The following is a 23558-nucleotide window of genomic DNA, read 5'->3' on the forward strand; positions in this document are numbered from 1 at the left end:
CGATCCGCCGACGTCGCTTTTTCTGGCGTTTTCAAAGACATGTTCTTGCCGTAAACTCCTTGAAATATCCTCTGCTCAATTAAAAACGGCTTTAAATGACGTATGAAAATGACGTTCACAATTCTGACTACGTCACAGTTGAATATTTTGACGTTTTTACCCGTATTAAAAATACTGTTAATATTCTTATCTGAAAACTCAATCTCGAAGTTTGGAAATTTATGACAAATATGTTGGTATACAATATGCATATATAAACCCGTTTAAAATGACAAAAACGCGATTGTCCACGAACTTTTTGGGCAGCCCTCGTATATATATATATATATATATATATATATATATATATATATATATATATATATATATATATATATATATATATATATATATATATATATATATATACACCCCATATTAAATAATTAAATATTTACATAGTTTTTAGTAAAGGACAATATTTTGTGGTGGAAGTTTTTTTTTTAGAATAAAGTAAACAATTTTCATAATTCAATAGTTTTAGAGTACTGTTACTTTAGCCTTCTTATTTTCAGCACAAACTAAACGTCTAGATAGTTTGTGTATTGTGATATATTTATGTTGTTCTTAAAAACATTTTTGAACAATATATTGATATTTCTATCGATATATTTTGGCATAGTTAGCTTATATTTTACATAAGTTAAGAAAAAAATAACTCCAATTTTTGCCTAAAATTAGCTTATTTCATGTCATATCTCAATTTTGAGGTGTGGACCCTACTTATTTTACTTTAATATGATACATTAAAAGTATGTCTATTTGTTTGCAAAGTTTTGGAAAGTTGGCATTACCATTAATTTTTTATTTGTGTTATAATTTTATTACTCCAAAATTTTGTAACTATCTTTACATTTGTATTCATTATGTAATGGCATTTGAAGCAATCAGTGAAGCAAGGTTTTTTAAACTGTGACTTAGATTTTACTTTTCTAATCACAACATGTCTTCAATTTCATTCTGTATTGAAAACTAAATAATAGTTCAAACTATAAATATTTGTTTGATTTCTTCAAAAAATATATTTCCATGCCAAATTTAAGCAATTACTTTAAGGAAAATTATCGTTTCTGTTTGGGACCCCATATCTCCAAAAATGGCATCTGATATAGGTCAAAAATAAAATACATGAACATCTAGGGTCCCCATCTTTATATCCAAGATGTTTTTGGATGTTTAACATTGCTAGTATTTCAAATGCCAACCACCTTAAAGATATTTAAGAAATTCATTTAGTTATCTCATGCACATAAACAAACTGTGGCAACTTTTTATACATCAAAATGATTTTGCATGATAAAACAGCTTTAAAATGTGATTCCTAACTGTGTATTGTATATAGACATGACCCATGTAGATGTTTTTCATTTTAATTGGTAACACCTAACAGGATAGGCTAATTAGATCCTGTTGTTCTCATTGACCGTCTAATTGGCATGAAATTACCAGCAAACTAACAATGACTAGCGGTCCACTGGATTATACATTAGACAAATTTTTTGATTCATAATGTACACTGGGATGTATCTTCAATAACTCTTACATTGAATTTAATTGACTTCATTCAATGATCGGGTTTATATGTCCACAAATCGAAAAGTACTTGCAGTATGCAAACCTATCTACGCGGGGATGTTAAGGAAGCATATAGCATCTGAGTTACATGTAATTCCGTGATTCCGTAATTCTGTTATAATGTACATATTAAAATATTCAAGCACCGAAACGTAGACCAAAAACAAGTAAAAAAAATACTGAAGACAATTTTTTTCAGAAATACATTGTATGTTTGTATTACGTAGATATACACATTGATGACGTCATGACTAAAAGTTGAATGTCGTGTGGATTTGGTTGGAAAGCATTGTAAACATTTTCAAAATATAACTTATATGAGAACTCTTATATAAGGTATGTAAATTTGCTTTTATTTCTTGGCCAGGCTTTCCTCTGTCGCTCTTTACGATATAAAAATTCGACAAGATCAACACTACTCCGTATATATTTAACTTGAAATTTTATACGTATCGTTAGTTTGATCAATGCTTAAATTGAAAAGTGCTGCTTGAATCCCATGTTGTGTGTTGTTTTGATGCAACAAACCGTTTCGTTTTCTGTGCAAACTTTATAACGTTGGGAAGGTTTTACGAAAGCCGGATGGATAACTATTTGATTAAGAATAAATAGAACTCTAGCAGCGGTTTTGATTTATTGAGATGTTTTGCCTTCCGTTGGTATGTTTATTTTATTTTGGAAACCGCGGGGTAGTGTTGTTCTATCTCATTTTATGTTAAGCAATATACGTAAGCTATTTATAGTTTTCACGTGATAATGCACCAATATGGCAGTAATGTACTACCCGATTTAATTGCACTGTCATCTATTGTGGTTTCATTAATTTTCGTGGGTATCAATTTTCGTGGATTTTCTAAAAACCACATTTTCAAGGATACGTAATTTCGTGGTTAATGATCCTATCAATACAAAATGTTAGTTGAAAGTGAACTTCAATGAACATTTAATTTCGTGGATCAACTTAACTCCGAAATCCACGAAAATTGGTATTCAACGAATATTGTTGAAACCACAGTATTTAAAAGATAATACAATGTACTAAGTTTTTGATCTTATTAAAAATGCTTATTTAATTTCACGATTTTGAATATAACAGTCAAAATAAGACGCTAAATTACCCGAATGCTTCCGTACACCCCCGCGTAATTACAATTGCATGTCTATTTATCTTTTTGAAACAAATATCAATTCTCTTGAGTTCACTCTTGCAACCAAGTTTTTGAAAATACCTGTTCCATAAATAGCTAGTGCTTCAATCACAGCAGAAGAGACAGGTGTCAAATAAAACCTTAATAAAGCGGGGAGGATCGGACCCCTTATCTTTAATATTATATTATGAGAATCTAGCCCTTTCCTTGGAACACCGTGAGTTTAAAATTAAAACTCTTGTTTGTTTTTTTTTATTATACATGTACAGCAAAGCCTGGGAGTTTATGTTTTGATTTGATTTTTTTTTCAAGTCATTTAGAGGAAAAAACCATATGGGTGTATTCTACAACACGGAAAAAAATACCCTCATGACATTGATTATTCAATCTTTGATATATGTATTCTTAAAATCCCGTTCTTACTCAAGTTAAAACATTCACGTTAGAGATATATATGTATGGTTTTAATAAACTGTTTACATAAAATTCCCTATAAGCTTTTAGTTCCGCCTCGCATTTAAAATACACGCAAATACATCGCAAATAGGTATATATTTCTAACTCATTCGGCTTATTCAGAAAATACTGACAATAAACAAATTAACGCCGAACTCTAAATTCTGTTTAGGGGATATACATTGGCAATCTGAACAGAACAAGAGTGTGAATTTATTTCAGACGAAACACAGGTAGTAATTGGGCAAAATAACTTTTATAATTTATGGGGAAAAACGTCCGAGAAGAAGTTGTTGGCGTTGTTTAAAAAAATTCTGTTCCGTGAGATCGAACACATTGAAACCCGTTATGACATAGTAGCAGCGGTTATGAGAATTAGACCTACATTAAAAGCTTGTACATGTATGCCTCTATTCAATTCTCTACAGACGACGGCAGGTTACAATTAAAAAAGGTTATGTAAAACAATAATAAAATTAAATTGTTGCAATTGACTTTTACTACATTTAAACTTCTTTTTTTGCGTGCAGTTTATGTTTTGACGTCAGACATTTTTGTTGCAATAATTTGGCCACTTAGTTTACAGCTTATCATAAGAAAAAAACTAAAACATTTATATCTTATCTTTGTATTTATACCGTAGTTCAACAACGAGTTTTGTCATTGTGTAATGTTTTCCACTACATCAGAATTGTCGATTATTGTCCATATCGCTGATTTGAAGACATAAATTTGTTCTATCACTATGGAGAACACACACCGTCCAATAAAAAAAATTAACAACATGAATAGTACATTGTTATTTGTTTTGGCCATTTAGGTTTGAATTTATAAGTTTATGATCAGCCAAAACTTAATTTAAAATGCAAATAATACAACACAAGGTATTTTTTATTAACTGTCGAACAAAGGCTACACGATGATCTTTATAGTTCCATGAAAAAAACCATCAAAAGTAAGCATCAAATCAACTTTTAAAACAACAGAGTTTTTTATTTGGTACTGTGGATATGTTTTCAACTGTGGAAAAAAATTAAAGTAAGCGGTGTCTTTTTTCAATATACTTTTACATCGGCCAATTTTCTTTGCAAACAGATATATAAATCGCTAACGTGTGCAATCTTTCAGAATCTTGAAAAATTATGACACAAAAAATACTAAATTTTTACCTTTGTTAACTAATTAAGTGATAGGGGATCAAAAAATATCGTAAGTGGAATGAATTCGTTAAAAAGCCGCTTTAACTTAATATTACAAATAACTTTTGAAAGCATCAATCGCAATTGTACATGTATGAATCAATTGTCTGGTAATGTTATGTAAGATTGTGTCTTTAAATGATCATCATATAACCATTTTATCAGCCAAGCCATACTTTGGTATAATGATGTCGTGAATATAATGTTATGTAAGTATATGTAACTATATGTATTATACTATCCATTATTTAATTTCTCATTTATTTGTAAAAGTGCAATCCTGTCAAAATATAATTTTGTTTAATATCAATATAGAATGTTGAGTTATGCATATCTAAGCGTTTGACAATTCAACAACAAAAATACTTATCAATAATATTTAATTACATCTTACCTGATACAGAATTTACTGTTGTATCATTAACCTTTTCTTGATCTCTTTTCACTGAAGAGAAGAATCTTTTTTTCTTGACAGATGCCCGTTTACATTGATAATGTATTTTTTTTAAAAGCTCTGTTATTCAAGTTACGACGTGTATTATATCAAAAATTCATTTAACATAGTTCATTTGTCATTGTCATTGCTTACCTGATAAGAGTTCCGTTTCTAACCCAGATGCAATATCTTCTTTTTTTTCCTCTAAATATATTTAACATGTATTATATCAAAAGCTCATTTAACATAGATTCTGTTTGTAATAGCTCAGTAAGAAGGTTTGACTAAAGTTTAACAGATTTCAATATTCATTTATATGTTTTAATCCAACAAAAATACTTATTTTTGACACAGCTCTGTTATTCAAGTAACGACATGTTCACTTTGTTTGGTGGTTCTTTTAGAATGTGCATTTACTTTCTATATTCAACGAGGCCGGGGCACATTTTTCTATCCGACATAATTTGATTAAATTTCTTGCATGTAGTTTTACTTTTATATCAATTATTTTTAGATAAAAAAAATGTTCATTTACCACTCTCTGCCCTAGATATTATCTTAAAACCTGTCTTTTTCAAACTAAGGGTTCAATTGTAAAAAAGTCATATATGTCAAAGACCAACTTTGTTGTTGATATCGACAATAAAATGACGATATCGACATCGATATCGAATTTTGAAAAATGCTAAACCAATTATGATGTCGATATTGACGATATCGTACACAACTTGACGATATCGAAATTGATGTCGACATACACTTATGAAGTTACAAAATCAATGTTATCATCGATATTGACGATATCGTACACAAAATAACGATATCAATATTGACACAAATAAGTTTTAAGGCTAATTATTTATAGGCGATATCGTACACCAAATGAAAATAACCAAATCACTAGTGATCTTTTTGCATTTTAAAAAATATAACAATATCATGAAAAAAGAAAATATTAACCTCAGTATTGATTCCTATGAATTCTTTTGAAATCATCGGTAATAAGATTTATTTGATAACAATAAGAAGAACGTCTTAATGATGGTATTTAAGGATTGTAAAATGATAGAATTGTGATCGTCTAGGTAGTCAAATCTAAAGATAAGTATGTTACAGTTTTTCAAAGTACTTGCTTACATTTTGCACAAAAGCAAATTGATACCGATACAGCTTATGTTATGTACATATCAATTGATATCGTTACGATATCGTCGATATCGATACGATATCGACGTTAATATATGTTGAGTTGTGTTTATGTGCAAATCGATATTGATACGATATCGTCGATATCGACATAAAATATGGATAACCTAAGCTGTAAACATAGGAAAATAGATTTTGATACTGTATTGTTAATATCGACGTTAAATATGGAAAGATTGAGTTCTGTACCTATGCAAATCGATATCGATACGATATCGTCGATATCGACATTAAATATGGACAGCTGTAGCTATGTACATATTCGACTCAATATCGACATAAATATGGACAAATTCAGTTGAGGACAAAGAAAATCAATATCGAGACGATATCGATGATATTGACTTTAAATATGGACGTTAAATTTGGACAGTCATAGTTGTGTACATATGCATTTAAGTTCTATGATATTGAAATCCGTCATCAATATCGATACAATATCGTCAATATCATCGATATAGATACTACATTGTGTCTTGGACATAACTCACCAAATGGTAGAATTTCTGAAAAAATGTTTACCTCGTGATTTGGTCCAGGAATTTTTTCAAAGTTGATTTTTTTAACCAAAATATTGGCATATTGTGGTATCTGTTGACTTATTAAAATTGTTTTTTAACAAAATACAATCTAAATATGGTAATATGTTTCTCGTTATGCTTTGTCAATAAATTATTATTGAACTCTATCGCCGCTTGAAAAAAAAAAGTTAATTATACTTTTTTATTATTGCTTTATGCATAGCTTAAAATCACGGGACACGACAATGCGTGAGTGTCATTTTAGCAATTTACCTTACGTACGTAAAGCAGATCAATGGTTTCCAAACAAAATCCACTTAACCATAGAAACCTTTTAAGTGGTCGTACACAATTTAAATGAAAGGTGTGCCTATCTTTATTGTTAATTTCAAATCCAATTTAATTTTAGACTTTTTGTATGAAAAAAAAGATGGTTTGTAGCCATGGTTTGAATTTGTATTGATTTATTACTTTTTACATCTTAAGCTGATTTACAGATATATTTTATACATTAGAGGAACAAAATTGCAAAAAAAGATTTATAGATCGGTGCGCGTAACTGTGCATCTTCTATTTCATGTGGCCGTATGTGCAAAGTTATAACTTTCTTTTGAATTGTGTTTTTATACAAAATCAACATTATACATGTACATGTGTATGTAACGTTTATCTGTTTAGAAATTGTGGTTTTATGAATTTCATATGGTAAAAAACTAAATTTACGTTCCAGCGTCGTCGTTATTCCGGTAATTGAAACTATGCATAAAGCTATAGAAAAAAATAGGATTAGCTCATTTATTCGAGGCGGCGATGGAGTTTAAACAGATTTTGACAAAATATTAAGAGAAACATACAACCATTTTAAAAGTGTAACTTTGTCAAATGGTTGTTTTCATAAGCTGATATATACCACAATATGCCATTTTTGGGGTAAAAAAAAAATAATAAATAGAATAAATTGTTAAAAATGTTAAACTAACCTTTATTCCTGTGGGTCCTTCGACGTTTGTAACAATATATGATTATACAGCACATGATAAATACAATTAAACTTCCCAAGGTGGTTACTATATAAAGGACGTAGTCTTGACCGGGTGATGCTTCAGTGTTTGATTGAGCTGTACAATTTAGATCCAAAACATAGCATTGCAACTCTGTGTTGATATTTTGGCATGCAGGATCTATAAAACGGTTTACCATAATTCAGTTGTTTGCATTAATAATGTTTGCCAAGAAATTGTGATTGTGTGTTTAAAAAGTGAAATTACTTACATTTATATATTTCATAATCATAAAAATATGTCTCTGGGCATCCATATGAAAAATGATTGCAGCTATGGCGTGTCACATTCCCTTCAGAGAATTCTAAACAATAACCTACAAATCAATCAATAAATAAAATAATTTTATTATGAATAACTGTACCATGCAGTTCGTTTATTTGTAATAAAATAAATCTGCAAAAAAGGCTCGGACCGATAACCTCGTGTAAACCATCCGGAATATTTCATACATTTCCGAGTGTGATTAAGTATAACATTAAACCAATGAAATCCTTTTGTAACAAAAAAAAGACAACTTTTATGATATAAAAAAATATACAGTTGAAATATTCTAAAATACAAATACAACACACACAAAAATATATTATAAAATTATCATTTGCAAATTTAAATTTATACAATACAAATGAAACATAAACTAGATGCTGTCATTAGACAGTAATACCCGCACCAAGTGTTTGCCCCTAACTAACATTGTTTTGTACCAGTTTAATTAAAAACGAAGGCCACATGTAAGCTTCGGTAATACATTAAAAATTATAATTTTCATAACTGAAGGATGAGATCCCTTCCCATAATACACATGAGCAGCACTTAATGTGCAATTTAGGGTTGAACTGTTTGCAGTGAATTTTCAGTTAATCAATAATCTTAACATTTTATGTCATAGAAAGTATAATGATCTATATAATTATTACAAACAAAATTAAAAATTAAATTCTGCCCCCTCCCCGTGGCGGTTGCCGGCTTTAGATTTGCTTCTGTGTGCCTACATGTACATCATCGTGTGGACAGATTTAGAAAAGGGGTGGGAGTGAGGGGTCCAGACCCCCCCCCCCCCATGACAATTCATTTATATCCATAGTAAAATTACCAAAAATACACCTTGGACCCCGATGCTCTTACAGACATGTAAACGCTCTAACCCATTGTGCTTCAATGCTAAGTAACATTATTTTGGGGATAAATGTTATAGTTATACTTTATTGTTTATTTCAATAGGAAGTATACATCACAATATGCAGGTGTCCTTCACCATCATAAAGCTGTTATTTACCAAATAAAATAGTACAAGGGGTTTTGAAGAATAGGTCATAAAAATACATGCATGTTTCAAATAACTGATCTTTGTCTGAAGTTATGTACACAGCATAGGTCTGCAGGTCTCATTAGCGGGTACTAGTTTTACCCAGCTCTTCGATTAGATTGGTTTCGCGTATACATATACATGTGTTTTCAATATGCAGAAAAGGATAAGTTAACATGCATAAACATTCCTTTTGTGATGATCAGCTAAAGAAATTCATTATTGTGCTTTTATTGGATTATCATTATGATGTTGACCAATATAGGTAAGCATAATACATGTAGTAGCACAATATAATGAGACGCCAGCATACATAAGTATTACTTTCACTTTCTAAATAAGTGATCTCCCTTTGACAGCATACTGTATTACCATCTTTTAATATTTAAATAGGCTTATCATCGTTACCTATCATATCACATTTTTAAAGTTTCTGACATTTTAATTGCAAAAATTATTTTTTCATTTGTCAGACTTACACTATTGAGTTGACCCCATATTGACTCTGTATACACAATTTCTTATCAAATTTTTGTATTACATGTAAGTTAGTGTAGAGACTTATCATTTTTATATGAAAATATTAAAATAGGAAGGAAGGGGTATTTCTTTCTTAATGCATGATAATGCATCAAATATGATGTAGGCCATGACCTTTTGGGACTGTTCTGACCCCATGAAACAGGAAAAAACAAAATATATACTTCTAATGTCATTATGATCATGCATCAAATGGTGTAAAATACATGACCCCAGGTGTTGTCTTTAACCCCCCCCCCCTCCCTTTACGAAATAGAAATGATGATACATTGCATATTTTGTTAACTTCTGAGATCTCCATTCCTAAACCATATATTCTTGCTCTTTGTGTCATTGCGCATCAAGTTGAATATGTTATTCCCCCTTGGAGACACTCTGACATTTTAAAACTAGAAATAATAAAGTATTTTATTTTATTCATATGTAGTGTTTGGTCCATGTGGGTAATTCCTAGCCTAATTATGTCACTGCTTTGTTAAGGAGACTTTACAATTGCCCCTAATCGGCGAATACACATGCATATAACATTTTGTTTCTAAATCTTAAAAATTGAATTAAGCCATTTCCAAAATGTTAATGTGCATTAGGAGAGAAAAAACAATTAAGATATGATTTAAAATTTGCTACTGTACACATGTAAAAATGAAAGAAGACTGTAACTTTAGAACCAGGTTTGATTGGTTGGGGGGGTGGGGGTGGATGTGGAGTGTAAACATTTATAATTTGAATAATTTATTGTTATTAATTTTAACTTGTCATTGAATATTAGTTATTGATCGCAAGGTAGAAATATGACTTTTGAGCATATCTCATTAGATCCAGGTGTAATGTAATTTTTTATAAGATTCACATTTTTTACCAGTCTATAAAACTTTTTAGACACCAAATTATATTTTTATTTTAAAAGATCATTCGACAATTAAGGGGGGGGGGCAACAGTTTATATTTGAGTTTGTTTGGGGGTTGGGGTTCCAAGTCATATATTTGACAATTTTTTAATGTAATTTAAAATAAGACTAAGCCATACTACAGTCATGAACATGAATTGAAGACCAAAACACAAACTGAATACATGTATATATACATAGGAAGCATTACAAAACATAGATTATTGATCTATATCTGGGTTCTTAAATTGAATCATATATCATGAACATATATAATTGTTTCTTTGTTCAAGGCATTTCAGATGGTATGTAGGTCATGATCCCAAGTGCTCTTCTTGAAATTATCAAATATCATAAAAGCCATTGAGATCCCCACCTTAATCCAAAGATATTATTCCTCCTTAGATCATGGCGCATCAGATCATTTTGGCATGTAAGTCATGACCCTAAGGGGTTATCTTGACCCCCTTAGAATCAGAAATTGTCAATTATCTTTAAATTATTGAGGTTTGATGATCCTATCTCTATTTAATCTTAAGTCTCCCGAATGAAAGAAGAAGGTACAGTTTCTTTTAATATTTGCCCTAAAATTCAAAAGTGGATTAAATCTCATGAAAATACACATATGCTATCTTGAACATGTATGTATATAAAATACCAAGTTATACACTTTTATCTTGATTCAAAAAATACTTATGACTTTAACATTTTGGCAAATTTCTAAGATTAAGTCAAAAATGATGAAAAATGGTTTTTTGAAGAGGAAAATGTGTCCGCAGCCGTCGCCCACAACAAAATTAATATATTTTATGTGTCGTAACATGATGAAGTTATAATGTGAGTTTCGTCGTGGGCGACAGCTGCGGACATAGTTTTCTATGCAAATAACTACTGAGGAATTGGTGTCTTCTGCTCAGTTTTATGAAAATTACGGGAAAATGCACTGTTTGTGACGTCACAATTACCCTTGTGAAAGTCTTATCAGTAAACTATTTATAGATTCTTAGTTTATGAATAGTATTGTGTAGATAAATGTTACATTTCCATTTTTTGTGATATTTTTAAAAATTACTCTAAAACAGGGCAAAATATGACTGAAACTGTACCTAGTTCTTCGGAATCCTTATTGTTTTTGTACGGTTCTTAATACATGTATTATTATTCTTCGTACAAAACTCTAGGATACTATAGGCCTGCATATCTAGTTGTGCACCCTGGTTTGATTTTTCTCATTTTGGGTTAGACAACCACTTTTCTTGGGGGGGGGGGGGGGGGATGGGGGGGGGATGGGGGGGGGGGTCAAAAGGGTCTAACATTGAACATTGTAGAAAGAATCGTTGACTCTATTGCAAATGATAACTTAAAAACGGACAAAGAAAATAGTATAGGGTTTTCATAATCATATATTGACTGATACTGGCAATATAAAGGGTTTATTAGATCTGACCCCTGGGGTCATCCCCACCCCCAGGAATTGGAAATTACAATATACCTCAGAAACTGTTATAATCATGACCCCTAAACCATATATATTCTTGTTTCTGATGTCAAGGGGCATCAAATGTTATGTCGGTCGTGGGCCCTGTGGGTGGTCCTGACCCCCCTTGAACAGCAAGTCCCTTAATATCTTCAAAACAGTTGAGATCCCCACCCTTAAACCATATATATTCTTGTTCCTTGTGTCAAGGGGCATCAAACTGTATGTAGGTCATGGGCCCCAGGGGTGGTTGTGACCCACCTCGAACAGGAAGTGCACGAATATCTTGAAAACGGTTGAGATCCCCACCCCTTAACCATATATTTTTTTGATCCTTAAAAGGGCATCAAAAGGTATGTAGGTAATGGACCTCAGGGTTAAATTTAATTTTTCAAAACCGTAATGCACATCTATAGAACAGTCCCTATCATATCCCAAGATATGATGTGTCTATCCATTAAATCATAAGAAGAGTTCTAGGATCTATGTTTTTTTTTGAGTGATGAACGTCAATTTTCTGTTACTTTTTGACTCTCTGGATGAAGTTAAAGTTTTTAAAACCTTATTACACATCTGTGAACAGTCCCTATCATATCCCAAGATATGATGTGTCTATCCATTAAATCATAAGAGGAGTTCTTGGATCTATGGGTTTTTTTGAGTGATAAACATCAATTTTCTGCTACTATTTGACTCCCTGGATGAAATTAAAATTTTTAAAACCTTATTGCACATCTATAGGACAGCCCCAATTATATTCCAAGAGATGACGTAGCTACTCTAAAAGTTGTAAGAGGAGTTCTGGGAACCATACTTTTTTTTGCAAAAAAACGTTATTTTTTGTAACCAGCTGATCTCCTTAATAAAAAAAAAAATTCTGAAAGATCACACTTCAATATGAGACCCACAATCATATTCTAAAAGATCATTTGGCTACTACCAAAAAAAATGACGTTTTTTTAACCATTTTTTTTTGTAAAAAAAAAAAAAAAAAAAAAAAAAAAAACGTCATTTTTCAGCCATTAAATGACCCCCAGGACAAAATTAAAAATTCCGAAACGTTATTGCGCATCTATAGGATACTTTAAAACGTATTCCAAGAGATGATTTGTCTACTGTTGAAAATGAAGGAGGAGTTCGAGGAAGAAGGTTTTTTTGTAAAAAAAAAAAAGTCATTTTTTACTAATTATTTGACCCATAGGACTACCAGAGAATTTTTGAAACCTTTTTACAAAACAACATGACACCCCAAATAGAACTCCAATAGATCAGTTTGCTAGTTTATAAGATGTAAGAGCAGTTTAAGAAAGTAAAACGTGACAGACGGACGGACGGAACAGGGTAACAACAATATACCCGAACTTTCTTTAGAAAATTTCCACTGCTTTCTCTACGAAACTCGACGTGATATTGCTAGTCGGTGACTGCATTCCTGCAATTGGCGACGAAAGCAGCGCTGGCAAACCTACAGAGCCCCATCATGGTGAATTTTCTTTATGCTAAATATATCCTATTTATATTTTAACATATACATGATATATTGTAAACAAAATTTTAATTAAAGCGGTCTAAATTAAAACTCAATTGACGATAATTATCAAAACTATTTATATTTTCTTTAACGTACCTTTCACTTCGATTCCCATTAATCCTTGAAAACAAAATTCTACTAATGAAGTCTTGCTTTTATTAGGAAGACACAGATATTGGTTGTTTCCATTTTTGTCATTACCACACCCAAGTTCTTTTGATGCCTTAATAACGTCCTGCTTATTTTTTGGACACCTATCAACTAAAGAAGAAAAGAAAAGCAAATGCATTTTTATCTAAAAATGGTATTTGGCTAATGTATTTTATTCGTTTAGATGTTGTCCTGTTTTTTATAGCTGCTCTTTTATGTAGCCATGCAAATGGTCAGACTCACATACTGTGCGCAAAGGCACTGTCATAGGGAATTTAAATGCAGATGTTGAGAGCAAGAAAAAACAAAACCTTATAATTAACAACAATAATATCCAACTCCCCCATATCCTTTTTTTAAACATGTTTTTCAGAATACCCACGTATGTAACTTACAACATTTTATACTTTCATTTTTAAATAAATTGTTGAATGGCACATAGTATGAACTAAACATGTAAATCGTTTACAAATACATGTATATATGTACGTTACTTATACATGGTAAAGGAAACAAAAGACACTGAGAAAGAATTGAAAGAGAGAGGTACTTAGAGCAACCAGATTTATAAATGCGGTGGGATAGTTATTAATTATATTACCTGCTAAGTTTCATATTATTGTTGTTTGAATATTCGGTATGTCGTAATATTACTCGTTAGTCAAATATTTTCTCTCAATGTTTGTTACGTTCTTTGAATCTCAAGTTTTTTAACAAAATATAAATTTAACAGATAAATGTTCTTCATTCTATCGTCTCGTGCGTTTACACTTCAATTTTGTAGCATATTTTATCATCATGTCAACTTGCAAGAGATATATTGCATAAGTATTATCAAAAGACTATAAAGTTGTCATTATATTTTTTCAAATAGAATAAAGCGTTTAAGATATTTCACTTTCACAACAAGTAACCTTAGATTTCACTCCTCATATACTTTCAAAAGTTCTTTAACATTCAAGACATTTGAGAGCAATTATCTCATTAGCATTTTTACGACCAAAGCAGACGAGGGATTTTTTTTTATATCAATCTTGTGGAGATCGTTTATATTTTTATTTGTAGATTTGAATCTTTAGTTGTTTAAAAAGAGAGTTCTCTTGCTCCAATATTTGTTATCAAAAATAAAGATCCTTTCTTCCTTTTATATAAAATGTATTTGTCTTTTCTTTTTTCCTTTATTACATCATTATTCACGTTTTTGCAACCTTTTGTTATTAATAGAAAGATAACTGATGTAAATGACTAGTTATACCTGGTCCAGACTTTTTCCATCAGATTGTCTTTTTAAAAGGGGGAGGGGGTAAGCCATATCGTAAATATGTGGACAAAAATTGTACATATTTCTTGAATTGACTTGTTTATGCCAAAATGGACGAAAAATGTTTCTAAAAGATAAAATAAACCAATAGATAAGCGGTTTAACAAATTATTTTGTAGGTAAATTGTGCCTATGATTACACAGTAGTCCTATTTTACTCACTTATATCTGCTCAAATGCGAATTTAAACTAAAGATTTCAGAATCTAAAAAATAAAAGAGGTCATTGGTGTCTATTTTACAAACGTTTTCATGTTGTTTCTTCATTCATAAAAGGGAAAAAAACCCATGCAGAACACATAGTGAATTTCTGTATTACATATCAGTTTAATTTAAAAAAAATTAATATTGCACATTATTTGTAAGTTGTAGCTTTGTTTCAACATAGGATCCCTATTCTAAAACTAGGTGTCATAAACTATGAGTCATTTAAAAAAAACCATTGAATTCAAATTATTTTTTAATTATGTTAAACAGTGAAATAAACGTAATTTAGACAGAAATGTTATAGTTGCTGTAAATAGTTTGAATATATCGATAAAAACGCAATAAAACAATACTAATTGTATATATTAACTGATATGTACTCTACCATTTACTCCTAATAATGCAATAGACATTTGCAAAGATTGATAATTAGGTCGCCTGAATCAAATATAAATATTTAGAAAATTATTCTGTACTCCCAGTGATATGTCAGAAAATACTAAATGCATGGTTATATATGATGTTCATAAAGTCTTCTACTTAAATTTTCAGATTCATGGTCCTTGGATCAAGGATGTAGGTTCTAGGGTAAGGGCCAATATGAACACATAGTAAAAAAAACTTAAAATGATTTTTGATATTTTTTCTGTACAATCAGTCGATAAAAATACACTCAGTTTGTTATTATTTTCATAATGTCCTGATGTTAAATTGTGAAATTTACTGCCAAGGCCGTGGGGTTGAAGTTGAAGCTTTTTTTTGGGGGGGGGGGGGGGGGGGGGGGTAAATATGGCCGTATATTGGACATGTATTTTTACTTCGGGTAATCAATGTCATCCATTAACAATTTTAACTTCATTTTGCAAACTAATAGCTAAATTGTTCTTTGGCAATATTGAATTAAATATGTGTTTTAATTTAGGAAATTTACTTTAATACCCTGTGCATTGCTGGGTAACAGACAGGGAAGTCTCAAATTGGTATTGGACTTTAAATAAGCTAACATTGTATATGCAAACATTAGACTCTCTGCGATGGGATAATACATGGAGACATTACCACGGATATCATAAACATGTTTATCTTACTACAAAATTTATTAATTTATGTAATCTTTATTCATTGGTTTCTTTGAATAATGACACTGAATTACATATATATACCAAATAACACAAAATAGGACAAATAGCATGTATTAAACAAATGCAAAACATTTTAGTCTTAAAAGTTATATTTTTCTAAGTTAAAAAGAAGTATCTTATAACAGGATGTTGACGTCCGACTAATATAAAACTATATCTTACGATATGGCATACCTAATCAAATAGTGTGTTAAAATTTCAAGCATCTGCAATAAATAGTTACTGAGAAATCTTTGACGAAAATTTATTTGAAAATTTAGGTTAAGAATAAACAAAGTCGTCATTTAACAGAAAGTTGTTGTCCGATTGAAACAAAAATATATCCAACAATATGGCATGTCTTAACAAATAATGTTAAAATTTCAAGGATCTGCAATGATTAGTTGCTGCGAAAAATGCGACAGAAATTTTTGTTACGGACAGTCAGACAGACGGAAGGACAGACGGACAGACAGACAAACAAGGGTAAAAGAGTATACCCCCTTATCCTTCAGAGCGGCGGTATAATAATTTCTTACCAGTATTTACCAGATCAACAGGTAAAAAAAATGTATACAGAAGAAACAGGATGATTCGTAAATGTGCAACCATCTGAAAAGGAAAAGAAATATGTAATACAAACTTGTGAACCATATTTCTAAAATTACTGTTAGAATACAACATATAATAAAACTCAACATCGTATTGATATGCAGTTTGTTATTGTTCAGTGAAATATACATGTACATCGTTATACGCGTTTAGATACCGGGTGTTCTAAAATAACTAATAGCATTTGAAATTCGTATAAATAAAATAATATTTTGCCAAACTTGTAAATTGTGCCTCAAATATAAAAAGGTAACATCTTTTAACTTTCTACCAAGTTAAAGAAAAATGTGTTTTTCCTGAATTTATGATGTCTCAAAGTTTCATCATTTTTCTTTTGTTGAAATCAATTTTAAACAAGAGACATCGGACAGGAGAGCAGGTATCGCCTTTTTTGAACTGTATCATCAAACACAGACTCCAGATACGGTTGTAAAAATCATGACTAAGATTAACCTGGGACAAAACGACCCAACCAGCAACAGGTCCTTTAAAATGTAAAAAGATGGGATCCGTACATTGCAATTAGCTGTTAGGAATAATTTTACTTATCGACTTTCCGTGGTCATTGATAAAAAAAAGGACGTTGTTTGGAGCACTCTCTTTACATTTGTTGTGTTTTTATAAACACCGCCAAATTTGCCTAAAACTTTTAAATGTTTATGAAAATTGTTAATGAAAATTTTCATCATATACTTTTATAAAAATGCATTTGATTTTTCTTTAAATAAATGTCATTTTAAGTTATTAAAACAGAAAACGGTATCACATATTCTGGGTCACCCTGTATATATTAGATATACGATTAAGGTCATTCGCCGAAATAGAATTTTGCACTTTCTGTGTAGTGTATTATGCTTAGTTTCAATGCTGAAAAGCACCTTTATATCTTGTATATAGTGAATATCATTTCAATTTAGCAGTTGAAACGACAAATTCTGATTTGTTCTGATTTTGCACGTCAAATATGAAACCGTATGTCAACGTGATATAAATAATGTGGTTCTTGAATCTGTGACTTTGCTTGTCATGTGTCAATTCTCCTCTGATATTAATAACCCGGAGAGAATTCGCCCTAATTGTGTAATTAGTAGTGTAGTTACACAATGGGGCTAATACTTTCCTAGCTTTAATATCTTCATGATAACCTAATAACAATTATCATTACACTGAATTAATGATAAACATCAGTCAGTAGATGGTTACTTTATGATGTTTAGACACCTTGTTTTGACGCACATCTCTTTGTTATGTAGACAAGTCACGTGCCTTAATTGTTTTGATTTACTTTAGTTCAATAAACCGGTTAAAGGTTAAACGATTGACTCTCAAATGCTTAAATATTAGAAATTTATTACTAAAGAATTGTAAACATAAAAAATACCAAAAAAAAAATAGATAATACTCGTGACCATGCCCCTTTAATTAAGCTTTATACGGGGGTAAGATAAAATCTAAATATCGTAATGACCACCATCTTCCTACCTGAAATATTACAACAAGAACATCTATATTACTATATTAAAATAGCAGACTCGAAATTTTAAGCTTTTATACCGAGAAATCGGAAAAGTCCTGTCTTTTGTTTTATATATTTTAAACATCATTGGTGCTTGAAGATTACCAATTTAGTTTTATTTTTTCTCAATCAAGCTTCGCTAATTAATAATCAACGAAAATTTCTTTTAAATTAACATCTCGATATTTTGGATTTTACAATCTTGCGCATGCGGATTGAATTCACGCTAAATCACATAAGGCTCTTTAGTTTATGTTTCCACAATGTCACATTTGCATGGATAAACTCAGAAACATTTTTATTGAAAATTTGTCATATATTCTGGAAATACGGGAGATAACTCTAACTCAGTGCATTCAATATAAAAAATCCCGAGAGTTCGGAATGTCAACATAGTGTGTTTACAAATTCGAAGCGAATAAACAACGTTGGTGAAAAAATGCTGAATTCTTCATTAATATGAATTAAATTTTTAGATGAAAGGTATCTACAGCCTCAAAATGGTTTGTTATGAATAATTTGACTGTTATTTTCAAAGCAGCTTCATTAATTTTCTAAAAATTCTGCAATTTTTTTTTGCTATAATACGGGTATATGGGAGGCATTTTAACTGTGGTGAAGTCCTGTCCCGAGACACAGTTAGATTACTCTTACTAAGCAGAGTGTAGTGATATGAATAGCATTATTGTAGGCTTGAAGTTTGGTTATGTAAATGTCAACAATAAGGTATGTCGATGTATCTATTTTGTAATTGTCCGATATCATAAGCAATGTCAACCCGTGTACGCATGGGTCAAAGTCTAGTTGTTAGAAAATAAGTAGTCCATATTTGTAAACTCTCAAGATTCCAGATTTATAATTATGTTTTCATAGATTTATCTACTTAGTATTTCGTAATTGTCCGATATCATATGCAATGTCAACCTGTGCACGCACGGGTAAAAGTCTAGTTGTTAGGAAATAAGTAGTCCATATTTGAAAACCCTCAAGATTCCAGATTTATAACTATATGTTTTCAAAGATCAACTAAAAATGGTCGGTATAATTTTTGATCAAAAACAAATTCCCCCTTTCCAATCCCCAGGGGCCAGACAGACAGTCTCCCTCTTAGGACATTAATAGAAAAATCGCTGATAAGTTATTTTGTTTTATCAGTTCTCTTGTTTTACCTTTTAAATTATCAGGCATTCATTCAATGACACAATCTGCCATTCATTTAACAAGAGGCCCATACGCCACATCAATCACCTGAGGAACAATAGGTATTATAAAATCAGCTTTATGTAGTCAAAATACAAAATATCTGGACATTGTAGTATAATACATGTGGATCCTGTGTAAATAAAAATCCATTTCCCCCCTGGATATTCTTATATTTATTATCATTAGTCTTTTATCTAACAGGATGATTTTATAGTCATATCACATGTTGAGCACTGCAGTTCTCATAAAGATCCAAAACAGTTGTTCACTAACGGGATATAAACCTTCATTAAACTCTGAACTCCTTGTGACGTCCAGAAACCAAAGGCTACACAATTTGAAGGAATTAGTTTTTATTAATATTATTTTTTTTCCTTTGAAAAATTTGATCCCCAATGTGGCCCCACCCTACTCTTCGAGATTTTGATTTGAACACATTTAAATATACATTTTCTGAGGTTGCTTTCACTTAAGTTACAGCTTGTCTCTGCAAATGGTTTTTAGAGAAAGATTTTTAAAGATTTTCCCCTATATATTCCTATATAAAGTTCTGCCCCCAACCCCATGTTGTGATCCTATCCTAGCCCCAGGGGTCATGATTTGAATTAACCTGAATCTACCCTACCTTGGATACCAAGATACAAGTTTCAGCTCTTATAGCCAACCGGTTTCTGAGAAGAAATTTCTAAAGATTTACTCTATATTTTCCTATGTAAAAAATTGCCCCCCCCCCCCCCATTGTGACCCTATCCTAATTCCGGGCTCTGATTTATCACAACTTTGAATCTTCACTACCTGAGAATGCTTCCAACAAGTTTCAGCTTTCTGAGAAGATTTTTCAGATTTATTCAATTAAAAATATTTTATGTAAACATTCGAAAAAAAAAACCCATTGTTGCACCTCTCTACCCTCGGGGATCATGATTTTCACAAATTTGAATCTACACTATCTGAGAATGCTTCCACAAAAGTTTCAGCTTTTATGGTCTATTTGTTTTTGAGGAGAAGATTTTTTATGATTTATTCTATATATTTCTACGTGTAGAAGTTCGACCCCCCCCTATTGTGGCTTAACCATACCTCCGGGTATCATGATATTCACAATTTTGAATTTAAACTGCCTAAGGATGCTAGCACACAAGTTTTTCTGGTTTGATTAGTTTCTGAGAAGAAGATTTTTAAAGATTTACTCTAAATATTCCCATGTAAAAATTCGACCCTCTCATTGTTGCCCCCACCCTTCCCCCGGGAATCACGATTATCACAACTACATCAGGATGCTTCCACACAAGTTTCAGCTTTTCTGGCCAATTGGTTTTTGTGAAGAAGATTTTTAAAGATTTCTATATTTATTTTTAAAAAAAATCAATAATTCCTAATTATCTCCCCTTGAAAATGGGCGTGGTCCTTTTATTTTCAAAACTTTAAATCCCCTTTACCTAAGGATGTATTGTACCAAGTATGGTTGACAGTGGCCCAGTGGTTCTGGAGAAGATTTCAAAAATGTGAAAAGATTACAGACAGACGGACAGACGGAGGACAGACAAAAATGATCAGAATAGCTCACTTGAGCTTTCAGCTCAGGTGAGGTGAAAATTATTATGCACATACCACACTTTAGTATTTTGGGAAGTCAAGTTTTACTTTTAATTATTATTAACTGTCTACAGTTATGATTGCTTTGTTTTAATTACACGTAATTAAAAAAAATTGTTAACTCTTTTAATATTTGAAATTCTTGATTACATTATTAAACAAAGATTAATTATTAAATAATAAAAAATCAAAGGAAGATAACCGCATAAACTGTTACACCCTATCCACCCACCCACTACCCAAATTATTGCCAAAGGCTTTCATGATTTCTATAATTTTGATAGACAGCTTCATTCATTCTCTTATGTAAATATGTACTCATTTCGTTCATTAAAATTTAAGAGCTGAATAAAGTATTCTTTTTTTAACATAATATACAGTCCACCTACACCCATTATTTGGATTAATTTAACACTATATGACTATTTTCACCCTGCCCTTGAGAATAAACCACTGCCAAGGGAGCATGAAAATTACAAAAATTGGCTTCAATTCTTTTTGTATATTTGGCCCAGTCTATGACACCCGAGTGTGATACATGTAGAACCATAAATTTCATTATCTCGATTCCTTTTACCATAGAGATGCTTCACACTAAAACAATTGGTCTTGTAGTTTTTATAAAGAAGATAAAATTGTCACGGTGTGAAATTCAATCTTTCGGACTATTTTTAATTATTGTGTAAATTATGTTTTTCGGACTTTGTGTTAATTGTTACAAAAACTTTTCATCTATTTCGACAACTGTTTTATAAACGTTATAAATTCCGCGCAGCATTAATCCCATCTGAGGCACAATCAGTGATGGACAGCTAATCTTTTAATTGACTTCTGTTTATGTTTATTGACACTTAAGCTTCTTTCATCTTATTAATCCTTTTATGTACATGCTGCTAAAATGTCCCGAGTTACTCAATAGCTGTTTGATAATTGATTTACTTACATCTGTACTTCTTATGTCAATCCTTCATTGTGTTGTTCCATTGTTCATCATATATTATTCTGAATTGTAAATTATAGTCAGTTGGAATCGGACCTTCGGTGCTGATGCATACCAAACTCACGTAAAAGTATATTTCATGTAAAGTCTATATAAAAGTCTGAAAACTAAAACGCGTGTTGGCTTGTTGGAGGTTTTATGAGGCTGGGTCCAACAACAAGAGAATAAGCTCACGGTTGGCCCAGTGTTAGTCCTGTACGAGAGAGAGCGTCCCGTAATAAAATGTAAAATTGTTAACGCAGAACGCACGACGGACGACGCTCACCGCACGTCGACGGACGAAGACCAATTGCAATAAAGGTGACATAAAAATATTACAATAATATACACATGTATATATGTTAACTATTTATAAGAATCTTTTTAATGAATACCACTTTTAACTAGTTTTTAACCAATTACTCATTCTTGGCTTAAAGCACCAGACAACAATTTCATGTATATATGAAAAACAATAAAAAAAATTGGATGATAATTTGTTTCTTTTTTTTAAAAACATCACTGTTATAGTATAAGCAATCTATACTCTATGTATTTTTCTTCCTTTTTACAATGACAACTTTTAAATATATTTAGAATGTTATGTGTTGAAAGCTTACGAAAAAGGTTTGGTTGAACATGATAATGCTGAATTATAGAATTATATCATCTTTTTAATAATATTTTGACAATGCTTGTCATACACCATTTGCAGGGCTATTTGGTGCATATTTTCTCAGGCACGTAGCACCAGAACGGGGGCAAGAAAGCCACTAAGATTTGACCCCCCTCCCCTTGTTTGGGAGGATGCAGTGAAGTGAAGTGAAAGGAATGAAATTGAAGTATCCTTGTCTATCCCCCTCCCCGGATTATGATATTATTGATTTTGAAAAGATGTCATGATAATAATTTGCTTGTCAAAATTTTTTGGATTAGTCTGGTCCTCATTTTCAAAGTTTCTGCTTTTACCAATTTGGTCCAAATTTTATGGCAATTAGATTATCTCAATACTGGTATAGAATATAATAACATATTTGGACTAAAAATATCGTGTTTCGATAATTAAGGATAACGTACCTTAGCTGGTATAAAGTAAATTTTGGAGGCCGTATAAACGTAAGATGCACAGCTCTAACTAAAATGCCCCATTGATTTACAAAACGAAACAAAAAGTTCACAATTTGGGGATTTCCAAAAGCGTTTTTATGTGAAACGAAACTAGAATCAATAATGGGCGCGCTCTAGGTATACAACAGTGTACACCGGTGTAACATTTTGTAATGTTTTTTTTATTAAATACACTTACATAATATACTGCAGGCACGTAGCATCGTTTTTGAAAGGGGGGGGGGGGGCAGACCCATCCATAGACTAAACTCTAACCTATACTTAAAAAAAAAAACTTCTTCCCTACCAAAAATTTTCTCCCTCCAAATCATGAAATTCCTAATCCGTGGGGGAGGGGGGGA

The 23558-nt window shown here is 31.3% G+C and overlaps 1 long non-coding RNA gene across 1 annotated transcript; it reads right to left on the reverse strand.

The window, feature by feature from the left end:
* Window positions 1–7560: 7560 nt before the first annotated feature.
* LOC136271847 (uncharacterized) lies at window positions 7561–23267 on the reverse strand. Its single transcript, XR_010709842.1, has 5 exons — window positions 23167–23267; window positions 16723–16795; window positions 13482–13646; window positions 7853–7957; window positions 7561–7761 (listed from the first exon to the last, which is right to left on the reverse strand). It is a non-coding gene; the product is annotated as an uncharacterized lncRNA (long non-coding RNA).
* Window positions 23268–23558: the final 291 nt, after the last annotated feature.

This window comes from Magallana gigas, chromosome 9 (genome assembly GCF_963853765.1).
Source record: "Magallana gigas chromosome 9, xbMagGiga1.1, whole genome shotgun sequence".
In the NCBI taxonomy this organism is placed as follows: domain Eukaryota; kingdom Metazoa; phylum Mollusca; class Bivalvia; order Ostreida; family Ostreidae; genus Magallana; species Magallana gigas.